This window comes from Dasypus novemcinctus, chromosome 2 (genome assembly GCF_030445035.2).
Source record: "Dasypus novemcinctus isolate mDasNov1 chromosome 2, mDasNov1.1.hap2, whole genome shotgun sequence".
Lineage (NCBI taxonomy): Eukaryota > Metazoa > Chordata > Mammalia > Cingulata > Dasypodidae > Dasypus > Dasypus novemcinctus.
Genome location: NC_080674.1, coordinates 33,634,254 through 33,651,273, shown reverse-complemented (window position 1 = coordinate 33,651,273; position 17,020 = coordinate 33,634,254). Strand labels below are relative to the sequence as shown.

Here is a 17,020-nt window from a genome sequence, read left to right as displayed (position 1 = left end):
AAATCAGCACTTAATCTTATCAAGGTTCACTTGTTTTCTCTTGTTGCCTTCAGTATTTTCTTTGTCTTGAGCATTTGACAATATGATAAGTATATGTCTTGGGTAGGCCTTTAGGATTTATACTGTTTAGAGTGCACTGTGTTTCCTAGACATGTACATCCATGTCCCTCAAAAGAGTTGGGAATTTTTCAGCCATTATTTCCTCCAACACTCCTTCTGCCCTCTTCAGCTTCTTCCTTCTCTCTGGGATGCCTATAATGCACATAGTTGTGCATTTTGTATTGTCATTCAATTCTTTGAGTCCCTGCTGACTCTTATATCTTTTTATCTATCTGCTCTGATTTCAGATGTACTATTTTTGATGGCACTAGTTCTTTCCTCTGTCTGTTCCAATCTGCTGTTCTGTGCTTCCAGCATATTTTTGATTTCTTGCATTGTGCCATTCATCACCATCAGATTTGTTATCTTTTTATGTATGTTTGGAATTACTTCAGTATGTTCCCCCAGAGTCTTCTTAATATCTTTTTTTCTTCCCTCACTTAACTAAAGTGATTCATGATATTTGTTTGGACATCCTTGATTAGTTGCTCTACGTTCTGCTTCTCCTCCTGTTTTTTAGTTTGTTCATTAGACTGGTTCATGTCTTCCTATTTCTTAGTATGGCCTGTAAATTTTGTTGATATCTAGACATCTTTTTATCTTGATAGGCTTATGCCAATGGTTAGCTTCTCTTTTTACTGTAGTATTTGATTTTGTTTTGCTTTGTGATAAGGTTCCTCTTTGACACTTGGTTCTATTTATTATATATCCTTGTAGTTGTCTGTGTTCTGTTGAGAATATATTAAGGCTATTGAAAGGAAAAGAGAGAAGAAAAGAAAAACAGTAATAGTAATAACAAAAAAGTATATAGATTCCCGTGCCACTGATGACAACAGAAGCGGACAAAGAAACAAGACGCAGCAAATAAACACCGAAAACAGACAACCACGGGGCAGGGGGAGGTGGTGAAATTAAATAAATAAATAAAAATCTTAAAAAAAAAAAAGTATATAGAAAAAGAATATAAAAAAGCCAGAAAAAAATTAGCAATAAGAGTGAAAAAAATCATAAAAAAATACAAAGGAATAAGAATGAAAAAATAAAACAAGAAAACTTAGAATAAATTTAAGATCAGAGAGATGGGAAGAGAAGAAAAAAAAATGAAGACCAAACAAGAAAAGGTGGAATAAATGGAAATCAATGGAAGATGGGAAAAAATGAGAGAAAGAATATAAATAAACTAAGGAGAAAAAAAATAAGGAAAAGGGAAAAAGAAACAAAGAAAGAGAAAAAACAACAAACAACAAATAAAATACAACCCAGGAAAAACAGGCTTCCTTCTTAGGCTCCTAGGAATTGTCTCAGGTGGCTGGTGCTCATCAATCACCCTGGAGCCTGCCTTCCACAGTTAAGGTACTTAGTTTTAGTGAATAAAATAAAGAACAGAAAAATTAAAAATTAAAAAATAAATGATAAAAAATTAAATGCAATAGGTCAATAAACCCAAAACGAACAAAAAAAACCCACCTTGGTCTATAAGTTTCCTTTCATAAGGTGCTGGCTGAATGCCTGACAACACAGTGGATCAGTCTCTGGATCCCTCCTTTTAGGAGGTATTGAAAATCAAACCAGGGACCTTGTATATGAGAGAGACATGCACTCCTACAATGAGCTATACCTATCACACAGGTTAGGTAGGTTTCTGAATTATTATCTGATCTCCCTGTCCCTTTCCTTCAAGCAAGTTGGGCTTCTGTTTGCCAGCTATCTCTCCTGGCTTCCTTCCCTCTCAGGCTGGTTATGCAATGTCCCAGTTTACCTCCTTACTGACCTAGTTCCTATATCTCCCAGGATAGCTGGGTGTGTCAGCTGGCCTGAGCAGATACCCTCCCCTCTTCCTGGGACTGCTTCAGTGCTGGCTGGGGTCTTTTTTTGAGATTCAAAGGGGCCTCAACTGTTGGCCAAACTCACTGAAGAGAAGCCACTCTCAGTCTTCTGCTAGACCCCTCTTCCTCCCAGGATGGAGAATATTCTTTCCCTCTCATTTGGCTGTAGTGAGCCAGGGGTTTTATCTAGCCTATTTGCCTTGAGGGTGGAAAATATGTGCCACCAGCCACAGGGGCGACTAAGTCACTGTTTCCATTTGGCCTCTTTGTCTCTCTGTCCCTCTCCCTCTTGGATGATGTGCGAAACTCTCATGGAATGCAGATCCCCAAAGCAGCTTCTTTGGATAGCTTTTTGCCCTCCTTCCATTGTTTTTGTGAGAGAATTGAGCCCTGACTACATATTCAGGTCCTATCTTTCTGGAAGTCCTGCTATGAATTTATTCCCTAAGTGTTTTTCAAGTCTCTACTTTTGCCAGTTTTCTAATATCCCATTTACCACTGAAAGACCCATCACTGAGCCAAGATCAGAATTGGAAAGGCATACAAAATGACATGACAGGAGGATGTTGCTAGAAAGGGAAAGGTTTTGTGGTCTTTTAATATGTGGAGATCAAGAAGTTACCATGTACTCTATTGAGGGAGGTGGGAGTGTGCAGAACATAGTTGAGTATCCTTTTGTCAGGGAAATCACTTGTAGCCTTGCAGCAGAGGGATTGCTCAAACTGGAAATGGAATGTGATTTGCAGCACAAGCAAAGTATCAACTTGGTCAGCAGTAGAACTCTGCAGAGCTGGGCAAGAGAAATTAACATGCACTGCTGTGACAAGAGAATATTGGCAGCAGGTGCGTCAGGAACACACAAGCAAATATCTTGGCCATGAAGACCTCTTAGCCAAGGCCAGACAAGACTAAGTCCTGCATGCAAGAGGGGGAGGGTGCATGCACAGTGCCATCATATCATGGAGAAGAAGAAAAGGAGGAGGGAGAGAGGAATCTTTGAAATAATAAGAGTGAAGGAATGGAGAAGTGACTAAGTTAAATGAGAAGTGGTTAAATTATCTTAAAATAAAAAGCTCAAGTTTGTTTTCCACTATAAATGTGAAAGGAAAGACTTGTGATCTAGTTGGGTCCAGCTATAAAGAAAAAAAAAAGGCAATATTCTAAGCCTCTAAGAAGAGACAATCAATTTTAATCTACATTTATTTTTACTGGCATATACATAAACAAGTGAATATATTCACCGAAATGTTAAAAGTAGTAATATTTAGGTAGTGAGCTTATGGATGAATTCTATTTTTTCTTTAATTTTTGTATACTCTCTAAATGTCTTCAAATGGATATATAACTGCTTTGCAATAAAAAGGGACTTTTGTTTTAGATCCGATGCATTTGCGCTTTCTCCCATTCTTTGCTCACTAAATCTAGTTCATCTGAAAATATTTCCAAGAAGTGTTAATGATCTAATAAGTCATTTCAGGGTGAGTTACTTTTCAAAATTGCTGAAATCACTCCTCTAACTACACTCATTTTCTGTCTACAGGGAGGGAGGTATAGATAACTGGAAGTTATAAACTAACATTAAATAAACACAATAAAAAATCCTTTCTGTTCACACAAATTCTTAGAAACATCTAATTAATTGAAATAGTCCCATTTTGATACTCTGTTAACTACCCTTTGGATCCATTAATTTCTGCATGTGAGGCTTTGATTGAATATGGCTGAGTGTTTCATAAAGTAGCAATAGAGTTCAAATTTATTTCCATTCATTCTCAGAAACTTTGCCAGATGTTATTGCACATTTTATATTCTATTGAATTAATTGAACTTTTAAAAAGTGAAATATAATCTAAGCTATGAAGAATTGTGGAGAAGTGGGCACCTAACTGTGATCATATTATATGGATACCCCAATACCTGCAATGTAAAGCTTAGACCTAACCAGAATGTTATAAAATTTATATAGAGTACTGGCTGTGCTAAATATAAATTGATGTTATTTGTAGCATTCAGAATGATTGACTTATGCACTGATGCACACACATATACACAGAAGAATGGAGAAAAGAGAGAGTAGTAACTTGATCATGAATTTTCCTCTTGCACCTATATTTGTGTATTTTCATAGGGTAATCAGAGAAATTTGTTTCACTCTCCTTTAAATTTCATCTTTGGTAATTATTATGCAAATGTTTTCCCACCCTTTTTGAATTCCTCTAGTAAATATTGGCTATCAGAACCAGAGAGAAACTAATCACATATAAGATACAAGGAAATGCAATAAATGATTAATGATTAAAATCATGAAAAAGTGCTGGTTTAAAGCATCAAATGGTTAATTAAATGCTGCTTTCTACGATAACAAACCTGGAATATTAATTAGAATACTTTATGTTACAAGTAATGAAAACTCAACTTAAACTAGTGTAACAATTTAAAAGATTTATTGGTCTAAGCACCATGAAGTCAAGAGTTGAGGCAGGTTTAGGGTTGATTGATTCAGTAGCTCCAGAATGTCCTGAAGGACCAGTTTCTTACATTCTCATTGCTCTGCTTTCTACAGTGTCAGCTTCATACTAAAGCTAGTTACCCTGGCAGTTGTAGTGAATCAGCCAATAGCAGTTTTAGTTACATGTTTCTTGTTAATGACCAGAGGGACAAGGTGATATTTTCCTAGCATATTAAAATAGAGTCTTACTATTAATTGAATATTGAAGCAATGGCTGTGTCCAAGAAAATGGTGGACAGCAATTGGATAAAGTTCATCAGGATGCACACCTCAAGACAGGGGTAGTGTCAGCTTCCCTGAAGTATGTGGGCTAAGGTTGAATGATTATCTAGATTACTGGTGTGGGAAAGGGAATTTTAATTCTGGATATAAAACCAACAATGTACACTCTACTTGGGCTTGCTTTCAGGGAATATCCTTTAGGCAGAGTTATATAAATCAGTAGATACTACCTCTTTAGGAAGACCCAGTTAGGAATTCTTCAGTTTAAAAACACTTGTACCTCAGGTTAGAAAGTTATATATTAGAGTATATTTCAATAGAAAATATATAATGAACAAAACTTCTTTTCTATAAAATAATTTTTAACATAGTTTTGCAAAGAAGGTACAGGAAGCTTTGAATCAGATGCATAGATTTCTTGACAAAAGCAATGACAATTACTATTTGTCTGAAGCGGCGGGGGCTGAGTCGAGGGGCCTGTGGGGAAGAAGTTAGGGGGAAGGGTGGGCAGGAGACGAGAAGAATGGAGGCAAGACAGGATTCTGATCAAGCCTCGTTTATTGGGGGTAGAGCATCAGAATTTATACTGAGGGAAGGGAACGTGTCCATAGGTGATAGGCTGGTCTTGCAGGTGGCAGACGTCCAAGGAGGGGATTGGCTGAAAGTTCGGGCCGGGTCTGCAGAGTTTCGTGCCTTGCGCATGCGTGCTGCTGTGGTTATGAGTTGTGGCGGGAAGGGGAGAACAAAGAAACAAAGAAGAAGAAGAAGAAGGAAGTGGCGGGGCAGGGCTGTAGTAGTTGTGAAATCCGCCATATTGTTGGAGGTTGTAAATAGGTTTCACAGCGGGTGGCTCCCCACAACTATTCAGATTAAGTATCCATCATGAATATACTGATGAATGAGACAGTAGATTATTTCTTTCTCTTACTTATTTCCAGTATCTCTTTCCCTTGCTCGCCTTTCTATTCCTTCTTAAACAACAGAACTCAAATGAATGGTCAATTATGAAAGAGCTTTTTAGAGCTCTAGAAAGTTTCAATGTATCTTAAGTAACAGATACTAAGTATATTAGGAAATTGCAATTCTAAGATGATAAAGTGTAAACTCTAATTATTAATTTTGCTGCTGAAAAAAATAAATGAAAGAAAATGTAATTCCAAGAGACTAAGAAATTATGAACTTTTATAAATGGAGAGAATCCTAGATTTACTTTTCTTCCATGTATGTAATTTTCTACCTCCTATAAAACTTTTTCAAGTGTTTTTGGGTATCATTTCTGTGGATAATGTAAGTGAACATAAAGTAAACAAAAATTCCACCAATAATTAACATATATATATATTAAGTGCTTTTCATTATATAATTTTTACTACTTGATTAAGGAAATTATTAAAAACATTGTTAAAAATCAGATTTTTATATGACCTAAAACATTTGAATTGATTTTTTTTTTCATTAAACATAATATAATACACTGCATTGTACATAATAAACCACAGCATAAGCTTTCAGCAGGGTTAGGTGATCATAACAGAGTTATTTTTTCACCTATCATGTAAATACTTCCTTGAGTCAATCAGTATTCTTCAAACCCTTTGATACATAGTGACAAGAAAAGATCATGGGCTTTGTTAGAGCTAGGTAAAGACTATTTTTCATACTTTTATTATTAATTTTTTTAGCTATGTAAACTTTGGAAATATTGTGTAAGGACTTCTTGTCCATCTTTAGAAATGTAATCATTCCATTCCATTTCTCTTTAGCTCACCTGCATGACTCAAGAAAATTAATGTGTCTTAAACTCTTGAGGTCTACTTATGTGAGAGAGGGGCAAAATGGAACATTATCATGGCACTGATTATTGATTTTCTCTCTTTTTCGCATTCTCTCTCTTACTCTTGCTTTCAATATTTCTTGCTCCTCTTCCCCCATTCTTCTCCAGCCTATGGTAAAAATTTATAGCCTAATTAGTCTTCTGCTAGGGATAGATGTTATTGAATCTAGACCATGGTTTGGCTTCAAAAGTTTGATAGTTTCTCTCTCAGGAAATGGTTGGATCTCTTTGTCTTCTGCCAATGATAGTAGCCCTAATATGACTGAAGGCTCAAAGTTTTAATAGGGCTTCCATACCTAATATTTCTCTTTCAAATCAGTGCTAGTATTTCAGTAGTGTCTCTCTCTCTCTCTCTTTTTCTTGTAGTCCCAGGGAGGTTATTTTATTGATAGAAGAAAGCAGATAGTTTCACTACAAAATAATTTATTTCATACAGCTTCAAAGAGGGTCCTATGTACAAACACATACTCCCAACTACCCGAACTAGGAACCCTTTTCTTCCCTCTTGCCTGTGGACCTCTTTAATCAAATCCTTCAGAGACTGAAACTCCTTTGCCAGGGAATCAGCCCCCTCTTTCAGAGCCTCATTCTTCTTCTCCAGCTCTTTACACTCCCCAGTGAGCTTCCTGCTCTGCCCTCTTCTGCTGATACTTACCTAGTGGCTGCTGTCTTGTTCTGCTCCATTTTTTTCAGTTTCTTGTGCAGTGTCTCGCCCTTGACTTTGGCTGCTACCATCTTCTCCCCAGGAGAGTCGTAAGGTTTGGGGTAGGCAGAGCCACACAGGGTACCTGGATACTGACAGGTTCCTATTTGGAGAGCCCCTGGAGGTAGAGAGAGTATGCTGGGGAGAGCTCAAATAGGGCTCGGGGCTCATACAGATGCCACTATCATTATCTGAGGGGGCATCCTCCTCCTTTATGTACCGACGGATCACTATGATAGAATCAGAGTCCAGCTTCCTCTCTCCTTCAGAGATAGCCACTTCGATGCCTAAGCTTTAAAGTAAAGGAATGATCTGGAATGGATGACAGGGGCCCTGGGGAATGGGAAAGAAGCTGGAGGAAGGTGAAGGGGGAAACCTTGTTAGTTTCTGGTAAATTTTCTGGGAGATGGCCAATTGGGTTCACTGTCTGGGGGTGCTCCTTAGTAGTCTCTTAGATTAGAGGGTCAAAGAAATTACACATGTCTTCCAAAGTGGCCAAAAGATCCTTGGGCATGGTTTCCAGGTCATCTATACCCAAGAGAGTGTCAAAGTCAAGCGACTTCTGATCTATTTTCTCCACCATCCAATCTGTCCTGGAGAAGGCATCCTCTGTGCCCTTATCTGAGGCATGACCAACCCATCCACAGCCAGCCATTTGGAAGAGCCCTCCTTAGCCTTGTCACCAGAGAATCCATACGGTTTGAAGTGCTTGGCCACTGGCAGGTAGTCATCTAAGACACCCAGGCTTTCTTCATCTCCCAAACCCGACTGGCCGATGGGGGACATCAGGTCCCCCACCCACACCTCACTGCTCAGGAGGCTCATCTCGGTCATGTGGCCAGGCTCTGCTGGATTTGGGGAAAGTGCTTCCTTAGAAGGCGTCTTTGTCGGTTACAGCAATGCTGCTGCTGAATGCAGTGAAAAGCATCACTAAGCCACTGGAGGTTGTGGCTGCAAAGGCTGGTACGGCTGCCATCACTGCAAAGGCCAAAGCTGCCTTGGGCACAGCTGCCTCTAAAGCGCCCTGGCAGCCGCGGGGACTGCGGGAGAGGAGGGGAGGCGCAGGCCATTAGGCACGTCAAAGTCAACATCGAAGAGTGAGGAAGAAATGTTCAGTAGCCCTTTTAGCTGAAGTTGTTACTAGGTGTAGGGGCTGTGTAGAGGGACAAAATGCCAATTTTCAGTGATATATTTCTTCCTAAAATCAAGTGAAAGGAATAGGGGCTGGTAGGAAAGCTCAAAGTCTCAATATTATTAAGGGGAAATATTGATAGATTCTATTAATAATTATATTAATAATTGAGTTGGTTGAAAAGACATTCAAATGTTTTCCCAAAGAGAAAAATCAAAACAAAAAAGCCCAAAAAGCAAAATCCTAAACAAAAATTTGTCAAGGGGCATCTGGTTTCAGCTCCAACTTTGAAAAGCTTGGAAGCTAAAACTCCTGATATTACAACAACAAAAGCTGAAAAACTGAAAATCAGTAATCTTTCTCATACTCATCATAAAACTGATACTACAGGATAAAATGCCACACCATAATCTGGAGTGAAAGGAAAATCCATAGGTTCACAACTGAGATCTGCTTACAGAGCAGAAGCCACAGGAGCCACAAACAGGTAAGAACACTTAAATGATGATTTTGAAGACTGCGTTAAGGTGAGTATGGACTACTCTGACAGTGAAAAACTCCTGTGGTCAGAATGCTGAATGACCTTTGCACTACTCTGAGAATAACCTCCAGAAATCTCAAAAGGTTTTCATGGTGAGGAGCCAAGAAAAATCTCCTTATTCCTCTGGAAGGGAGCTTAGGAAGAGCAACCATTGGAAAGTAATCCCAGGGAAGTGGACTTGGCCCAATGGATAGGGTGTCCACCTACCACATGGGAGGTCCACGGTTCAAACCCGGACTTCCTTGACCCGTGTGGAACTGGCCCATGCACAGTGCTTATGCGTGCAAGGAGTGACCTGCCATGCGGGGGTGTCCCCCACGTAGGGAGCCCCATGCACAAAGGAGCGCCCCATAAGGAGAGCTGCCCAGCACAAAAGAAAGTGCAGCCTGCCCAAGAATGGCGCCACACACGTGGAGAGCTGACACAACAAGATGACACAACAAAAAGAGACACAGATTCCTGGTGCCGCTGATAAGGTAGAAGTGGTCACAGAAGAACACACAGTGAATGGACACAGAGAGCAGACAACTGGAAGGGGAGGGGGGTAAGAGGAGAGAAATAAATTAAAAAATAAATTAAATAAAAAGGAAAGTAATCCTAGAGCATTTTCTAAAACAAAGGCCTATTCTCCATGGAAAACACTTTATCACAGCTTTATCACACCTAGAGGAAATACATTTCTCAGACTTTAATTCCTTCTAGCCTTCTTATTTTACATGGGATGGGGCTAATAAAAACTAAATACTTTTGATGATCACAACTCTGGGACATAGACCCACAAGATTACTGAGATTTAATTATTACAAGCTATGATAGTAGTAACAACAACAACAATAGTAATAATATTTTCCTTGTCCCATACTGACCCGGCCCGCAGGTCAAATGAACCGGCACCTGAAAGAGGGAGTGGGAATTAGGGGACAAGAGGCAAGAGAAATGGAGACAAGACAGGATTCTGATCAAGTCTCCGTTTATTGAGGGTAGAGCATCAGAATATATACTAATGGGAGGGTATTAGCAGGGGGTGATAGGCTGATGAAGCGGCTCTTCCGTATAAGGCAATAAAATGCTGTTACACCTCTTGCTATAGGTTGCGAGTCTTCAATGCTGGTCATGGCTTCAACATCTTGTTGCGTAGGCGCGACACTTTTTGCCCGGGAAACTGGGGAAAGGGGAAGAAGAAGGGGGAAGCACAGGGGTGGAGTAGGCGTACTTATGAAAACCGCCACGTTGCTGGAGGCGCAAATGCACGTAGCTCCGGGCGGCTCCCCACAGGTCCCCCTTCTTTATTATATTTTATGAAGCACCCTGAGTTCGGGGGAACTGTGCCTGTCTTAGGTCGGGGTGTGCAAACGGTTCGGCGAATTGCCTTACCCGTCATGGAGAATGCAACAGCGGTGAAAGGCTGTGTCTCTGTCTTAGGTGGCTCTGCCATGGAACCGATCACGCCCAGTTGCCCGTCATTGGCTATCCAGTTCATCACCTCAGAACCTGACAGGGTTCTTATGTATTTGAGAACCACTGCCAGCAGTCAGGGTGCTCCCATTTTGGTTATAATGTGTGGGGGCCAGAGGGAGGTGTGGTACGCACCACGTTCTCTTACTGCGGTTTCGTAATGGAGGTTTGGGGAGGTGAAAGCAAGAGGGGGAGAGAGAAACATGAGGGAGCTGTAGCAAGGATGGACTCTTCAGTCGCAAGCAGCTTGCGCTGGCGGATGTGGTGTGCAGCGTTGGCCGATACACTCTTAGGATGTCCGAGTGCCTGCATCACAGAAGAATTCCAGGGGGACTGTACAGCCGCATGGGTTTTAGCGTTGGTTGCTCTCCTGCAAAAAGCAGAGTTCATCTCAGGGAGAGTTCTCTACCCTGGATAGGTTGTTATTATCTATTTGTTTTACCAATCGTTTCGGCAGCCACCTGGCTGCATCTAGTTCTTTGGAATAGACGCAAACTGATCCTCTGCGCCATATTAGGATGGGATCGGGTCCATGCCAGGTATTATCCATTGGGTCTTTCCATAGGACTGTGGCATGTTTTGTGCTGGTATTAGGGTGCCAGAAGCGGTCAGCCGCAGAACGTCCTTTTTGATCTAAGCTTAAAAAATTTAGAATAAAGAGAGAGTGGGATAATAGATTTTTGGGGGATACTTTGATGGGGTACCACTCCCCCTTTTTTATTTTTTCTATGATGTTTTTTAGAGACAGATGCACTCTTTTGACTATACCTTGGCCTTGGGGGTTATATGGCATGCCTGTGATGTGTTTTATGCCCAGATGTTGACAAAAGGTGGCAAACATGTGCTGGTATAACCGGAGCCATTATCTGTTTTTATTTGTTGTGGGATTCCTAATACTGACATGGCAGTTAACACATGTGCAATAATGTTTTTTCCTGCTTCCCCTGTTTGTGGGGTGGTGAAAATAAAGCTGCTAAAGGTATCAACAGTAACATGCACATATTTTAGATTACCAAATTCAGGAATAAGAGCTACGTCCATTTGCCAGAGGGCATTGGGTGTGAGACCTCGAGGATTCACTCCTAAATGAGGTGAAGGTAAAAGGGTTACACAGGAAGGGCATCCTTTAACAATCTGACGAGCCTGTTCTCTGGTAATTTTGAACATAAGCCTTAAAGTATGTGCATTAATATGATGAAATTGGTGAGCTTTAACAGCCTCGTTAAGGTTATCCGAGTTGTTACGCATGCCCTGGTTAACATAGCACAGTAGCCGAGTGGCTTGATCGGCTAAATGGTTTCCTAGGGTAAGGGACTGGGAAGATTGGAATGAGCTCTAAGGTGACCAATAAAAAAGGGGTGATTTCTTTTTTGAATAAGAGATTGTAGTTGAGTAAATAAGGTTGTTGCTTCCAAGACATTCTTTATTTGAGCAGCAGTTTCAAGCAAAGGGACTGACTGAGCAATATAAGCGCTATCTGTGAAGAGATTGAAAGAGGCATCTCGGAATGCAGAGAATACAGCTACGACAGCTTGTAGCTCTGTAAGCTGCGCAGATTTGGAGTGGGTTTGAAACTGGACAGTTTTGTTATTAAAGACATAAGCAGCCATTCCCGAGGAGGACCCGTCGGTGAATACTGATAGGGCTCCAGTGATGGGTTGGAGAGAAGTGGTGAAGGGGAAAATGAAGTCATACGTATTCAAAAATTGTAGTAGATTATCTTTGGGGTAATGGTTATCTATTTGTCCGGCATAAGATGCACAAGCAATAGGCCAGCTGTCAGTTGTCTGCAACAGCCAGCTGATTTGTTCCTTAGTATAGGGCTGAATAATGGTATCGGGTTCCTTACCAAAATAACGTTTGCCTTGTTCTCTCCCTAGGCGGACAATATCTGCGACAGCTTGGTAGTAAGGATAAATTACTTTAGCGGGTGACGCGGGTAAGTGCACCCACATTATGGGGTCTGTTTGCCAGAATACTGCCGTGGGAGTGAGAGAAGTTTTACATATGACAAAAAACAAGGGTTTGGCTATAGTCTATGGTAGTGACAAATTGTGATTGTATAGCGTGCTCGACTATTTTAAGGGCTTGGCGTCCTTCCGGAGTAAGACTTCTAGGGGAGTTGGGGTTAGAGTCTCCTTGTAATATGTTAAATAGGGGTTTTAAGTCTCCTGTGGTTAATTTTAAGTAGGGATGGAGCCAATTTATGTTGCCTAAGAGCTTTTGGAAGTCGTTTAGGGTTTTTAATCTATCTAGTCTGAGGTTGGCCTTCTGGGTGGTTATTTTATTTCCTGCCATATGAAACCCCAGGTAGGTATAAGGGTCTTGTAATTGTACTTTATCAGGGGCAATTTGAAGCCCGTGTGCCTTTAAGGCTGTTTTCATATCATGGTAACATGTTAGGACATCTTGTTCCTCTTTACCAGCCATTAAAATGTCATCCATGTAGTGAATAACATAAAGGTCTTTCCACATTGCCCTTACTTCTCTTATGGTGGTAGCCACAAATTTTTGACATAAGGTAGGGCTGTTTGTCATGCCTTGGGGTAAAACCTTCCAGTGATATCTCTTCATAGGTTCTTTGAAATTCACAGAGGGGAGGCTAAATGCAAAGCATTTTTGATTGGCCGGGTGTAATGGAATAGTAAAGAAACAATCTTTTAGATCTATGATAATTTTATAATATCCAAAGGGGATGGCTACAGGGGTTGGAAGACCAGGCTACAAGGCTCCCATATGTATCATTGTTTTGTTTACTGCTCTTAAGTCTTGCAATAATCGCCATTTTCCAGATTTCTTTTTAATGACAAAAATAGGAATATTCCAGGGAGAGTGACTTTCTGTAATATGTCCTGCTGCTAGCTGTTCCTGCACTAACCGCTGGGTGGCCTGTAGCTTGTCTGAGGATAAAGGCCATTGATCGACCCATACAGGTTCATCTGAAAGCCAGGTGATTTGGTCTGCATGGGGTACAGGAAGATCAACGACCCCTAGGCTAAATTTCCCAGGCCTTTTTTGTGGGTGTGTCCTATGGCCAGTATGGGTTGAGTAATGCCTGTCTCAAGCTTTCCTAAACCTTTTCCTGGCTTAAATCCCTGGGAAAGTATTTGAGCTGTGACTATATCATTGGGGCTACCCATACAGAGTCCCATTTGGGCAAGTAAGTCTCGTCCCCACAGATTGACTGGGAGCCCTTGGAGGACATAGGGCTGTATAGTTCCTTGATTTCCCTCCCTATCTTTCCAAGTCAAGAGCTTGGAACTTCTTTCGGGGTTTTGGGTTTGCCCAATGACCTGTAGGTTGGTTAAGGAGGGAGAAAGGGGCCAGGTGGATGGCCAATCAGCCTTTTTTAAGATGGTAACATCTGCCCCTGTATCTATTAGGCCTTCGAATTGTTTACCAAAGAGACATAGTAGGTTTGTGGGTGGTGATGGGGTGTACCCAGTATGCATCAGAGGAGCCGAATGCTCTATCCCTGCGGTCACTATCAATGGCAGTGTTGTTGATGGGTATTAGGGGGAGTATTAGTAGTTGAGCGACCCGCTGTCCGGCAAGGAAGGAAATAATGCTTTTTGGAGCAGAAGCCATAATTTTTATTTCTCCAGTGAAATCACTATCCACAGTTCCAGGGGAAAAGTTCTCTGGTGAAATCACTAATAAGGGAGCTGCCTCACCCAATGATGAGGCCAAAAGTGCCTTTTGGTAGTGGGCCAAACACGCCTGTAGGCAGGGCTTGAACTCCCATAGGCGGTGTTAGTACTGTGTGGGAGGAGGTACGGAGGTCCAATCCTGGGCTCCCTGAGGTGGCTCTACAGAGGTCGGAAATAGATTGCCGCTGGCGGGAACAAAGCTGATTGCCCCATAAGTCTGATTGTTTGTTGGGGCCTGGGGCTGGCCCCTCCTCCCGTTTCCCTGATAAGGAGGCAGTGTGCGACCTGAAGAACCGGTTCTTGATTTGCATTCATTAGCCCAGTATCTGCCCCTGTGGCAACGGGGGCAGGACTTGGGAAGGGGGGTGGCTTTTGGCTAGCAGGGGGGCAGCGACGACAATTTCTGGCTAGATGGCCAGGGTTGCCACAAGAGAAACAGGCCCTAGGTGCACGGGGCACCGGGGATGGAAGCACTTCTCTCAAGGCCGCGGCAAAGGCCTGGGCCTGTTCAGAGGTGGCCTCCCTTATGGTGGCAGCTATAGCCAGGCCCTGCTGCTTTGTGGGGCCTAGGTCTGAGCAAAGCTTAATGTAGCCAGAGAGATTTTCCCTTTTTCTATAGGGCCGGTTAGCCGCTTGGCAGGCTGCATTAACATTTTCAAAGGCGAGTTGTTTTACATAGTCAGCATCAGTATTTGCATCACCAAACATTCTCTCAGCGGTGGTGCAAAGTCTACCTACGAAGTCTGAGAATAGTTCCTCCGGGCCCTGAAGGATAGAAGTTAAGGAGGTAAGGGATTGTCCCTTGGTAGGCAGTCTTTTCCAGGCCTTAAGGGCTGCAGCACGGACTTGTTCGAAAAGTCCGGCATCATAATGAAACTGATTTGAGTTCTGCTTAAAATCTCCTGCGCCGAGAAGCATGTCCTCAGTCCACCCATTCTCAGTTCTGAGATTCTGCTGTGCGATTTCCTTGCAAAACTCACAATATTCTGACTTCCAGAGGAGATAATCTCCTGCACTGAGAGCGGAGTGGGCAAGGGTGAGCCAGTCATGGGGGGTGAGCCACCCATCAGCAATGTGTTCTAACAGAGAGAGGGTGTATGGAGCAGTAGGGCCATAGATGGTGACCATGGACTTAAGCTCCTTCAAGGTTTTGAAAGGGAAAGGGTTATAGATGTGCTCAGGCTCAGGTTCAACAGCAACCTCGCTCCCCTCACCAGCCTCATTAGGGCTCCCAGGCCTCTCGATAACAGGGAATGAAAAAAGGGGTGGTTTGCGGAAGTTGGCAGTTAGGGGATTTTTTACAGGAGGGGTTAAGTTGAGCTGATGCTGCAGAGTTGCGCATTGAGATTGTAGATCCTTTCTCTCTTTTAAAAGAGAGAGCCATAACTTTAGATCTGCACTGGGGTCTAGGCTAGCGGGGGTGGAAGCGGGGGTGCATATGGGGGTGGGCGGAAACCAACAGAGCGTTCTTCAGCCTCAGGGTTGGAGTTATTGGAATCCGTACACGGGCAGTACACGGGCGTTAGGGTTTGCATTACTAATAACTCTCCTCCTCTGATTAGGGCCAGCTCTTCCCTTAGAGATATTATTTTTGCAAGGGGAAGGAGCACTCTCATCATCGCTATCTATTTCAATAGACACCAAGTCTGAATGGGGGGCGGTATTTAGCAGGACTTTTTGCCGGGGGGGATTTAGACCTGTCCTGTGCTAGGAGTTCCTCGCCTTTAGCAACTACTTGTGAGAAGAAAGCGGTTACAGGAACTCTCTCAGGGCCAAAGGTTTTATAAAAGTCTTGTAGAGCATCCCCAACTCTACTCCACCACCTTTCATTTATGGTCCCTTCCTGAGGAAGCCATGGACAGACTTCTCTCAAAAATCTAAAGAATTCTATTAGCTCCTTAAATTTAACCTTTATTCCTCTCGCCTTTAACACCTCTCCGAGGCTCTTAATAAAAAGTTCGTGCTCACTCATTGCTTGTCCCATATTCGCCGATCACTTACCGAGGCTTCGCAACTGGGAGGCAGGTTCCCTCGCGGCGTCCTCTTATTACTCTCTGATTCTCCTTTTTGATTTCTGGATGTTACACTTGGTCCGGCCGGACTGTCTGTCGGCGTTCCTCACTGGATCCCTCGTTTTCAGGTCCCTGTGTTCGGGCGTCAATTGACCCGGCCTGCAAGTCAAACGAACCGGCATCTGAAAGAGGGAGTGGGAATTGGGGGACAAGGGGCGAGAGAAATGGAGACAAGACAGGATTCTGATCAAGTCTCCATTTATTGAGGGTAGAGCATCAGAATATATACTAAAGGGAGGGTATTAGCAGGGGGTGATAGGTTGATGAAGCGGCTCTTCCGTATAAGGCAATAAAATGCTGTTACACCACTTGCTATAGGTTGCGAGTCTTCAATGCTGGTCATGGCTTCAACATCTTGTTGCGCAGGCGTGACACTTTTTGCCTGGGAAACTGGGGAAAGGGGAAGAAGAAGGCGGAAGCATAGGGGTGGAGTAGGCATACTTATGAAAACCGCCATGTTGCTGGAGACTACAAATGCACGTAGCTCTGGGCGGCTCCCCACACCATACCTTACCACCACAACAATATGGCTTCAGTAAAATAGAAATGGAATGCAGCTGAAAGACATTGAAAAAGTTGCAAGATGTGAACTATCTGAGCATGAGTTTTAGGAGAATTTGAAAATGAATGTAAAAGAAGGACATGGGAGGAATTTGAAGCCACTGACACCAAGAGCTAAATAAACATTAAACATAGGCCAACACCTAGTCAGGTTAACAAAAAACCCCACACAAATAGCCTATTTGCCTCAGTTCCAAATAACTCATACATCATGCCCAGATTTCAACTATCAATTGGAAGGCATGCCAAAAGACAAGGAAAAACAGTATGAAGAGGTAAAGCAATCATCAGAACCAGTTTCAGATATGATACAAATATGGAATTATTAGACGGAGATTTAAAAATAACTATAATTAATGTTAAGGACTGTAATGGAAAAAAACATAACAGTGTTCAAGAACAGATAGGTAACAATA

At 42.2% G+C, this 17,020-nt stretch overlaps 1 pseudogene; it reads right to left on the bottom strand.

Annotated features, from left to right (window-relative positions):
• Positions 1 to 6,918: 6,918 nt before the first annotated feature.
• LOC101438547 (cyclic AMP-dependent transcription factor ATF-4 pseudogene) lies at positions 6,919 to 8,027 on the bottom strand (annotated as a pseudogene).
• Positions 8,028 to 17,020: the final 8,993 nt, after the last annotated feature.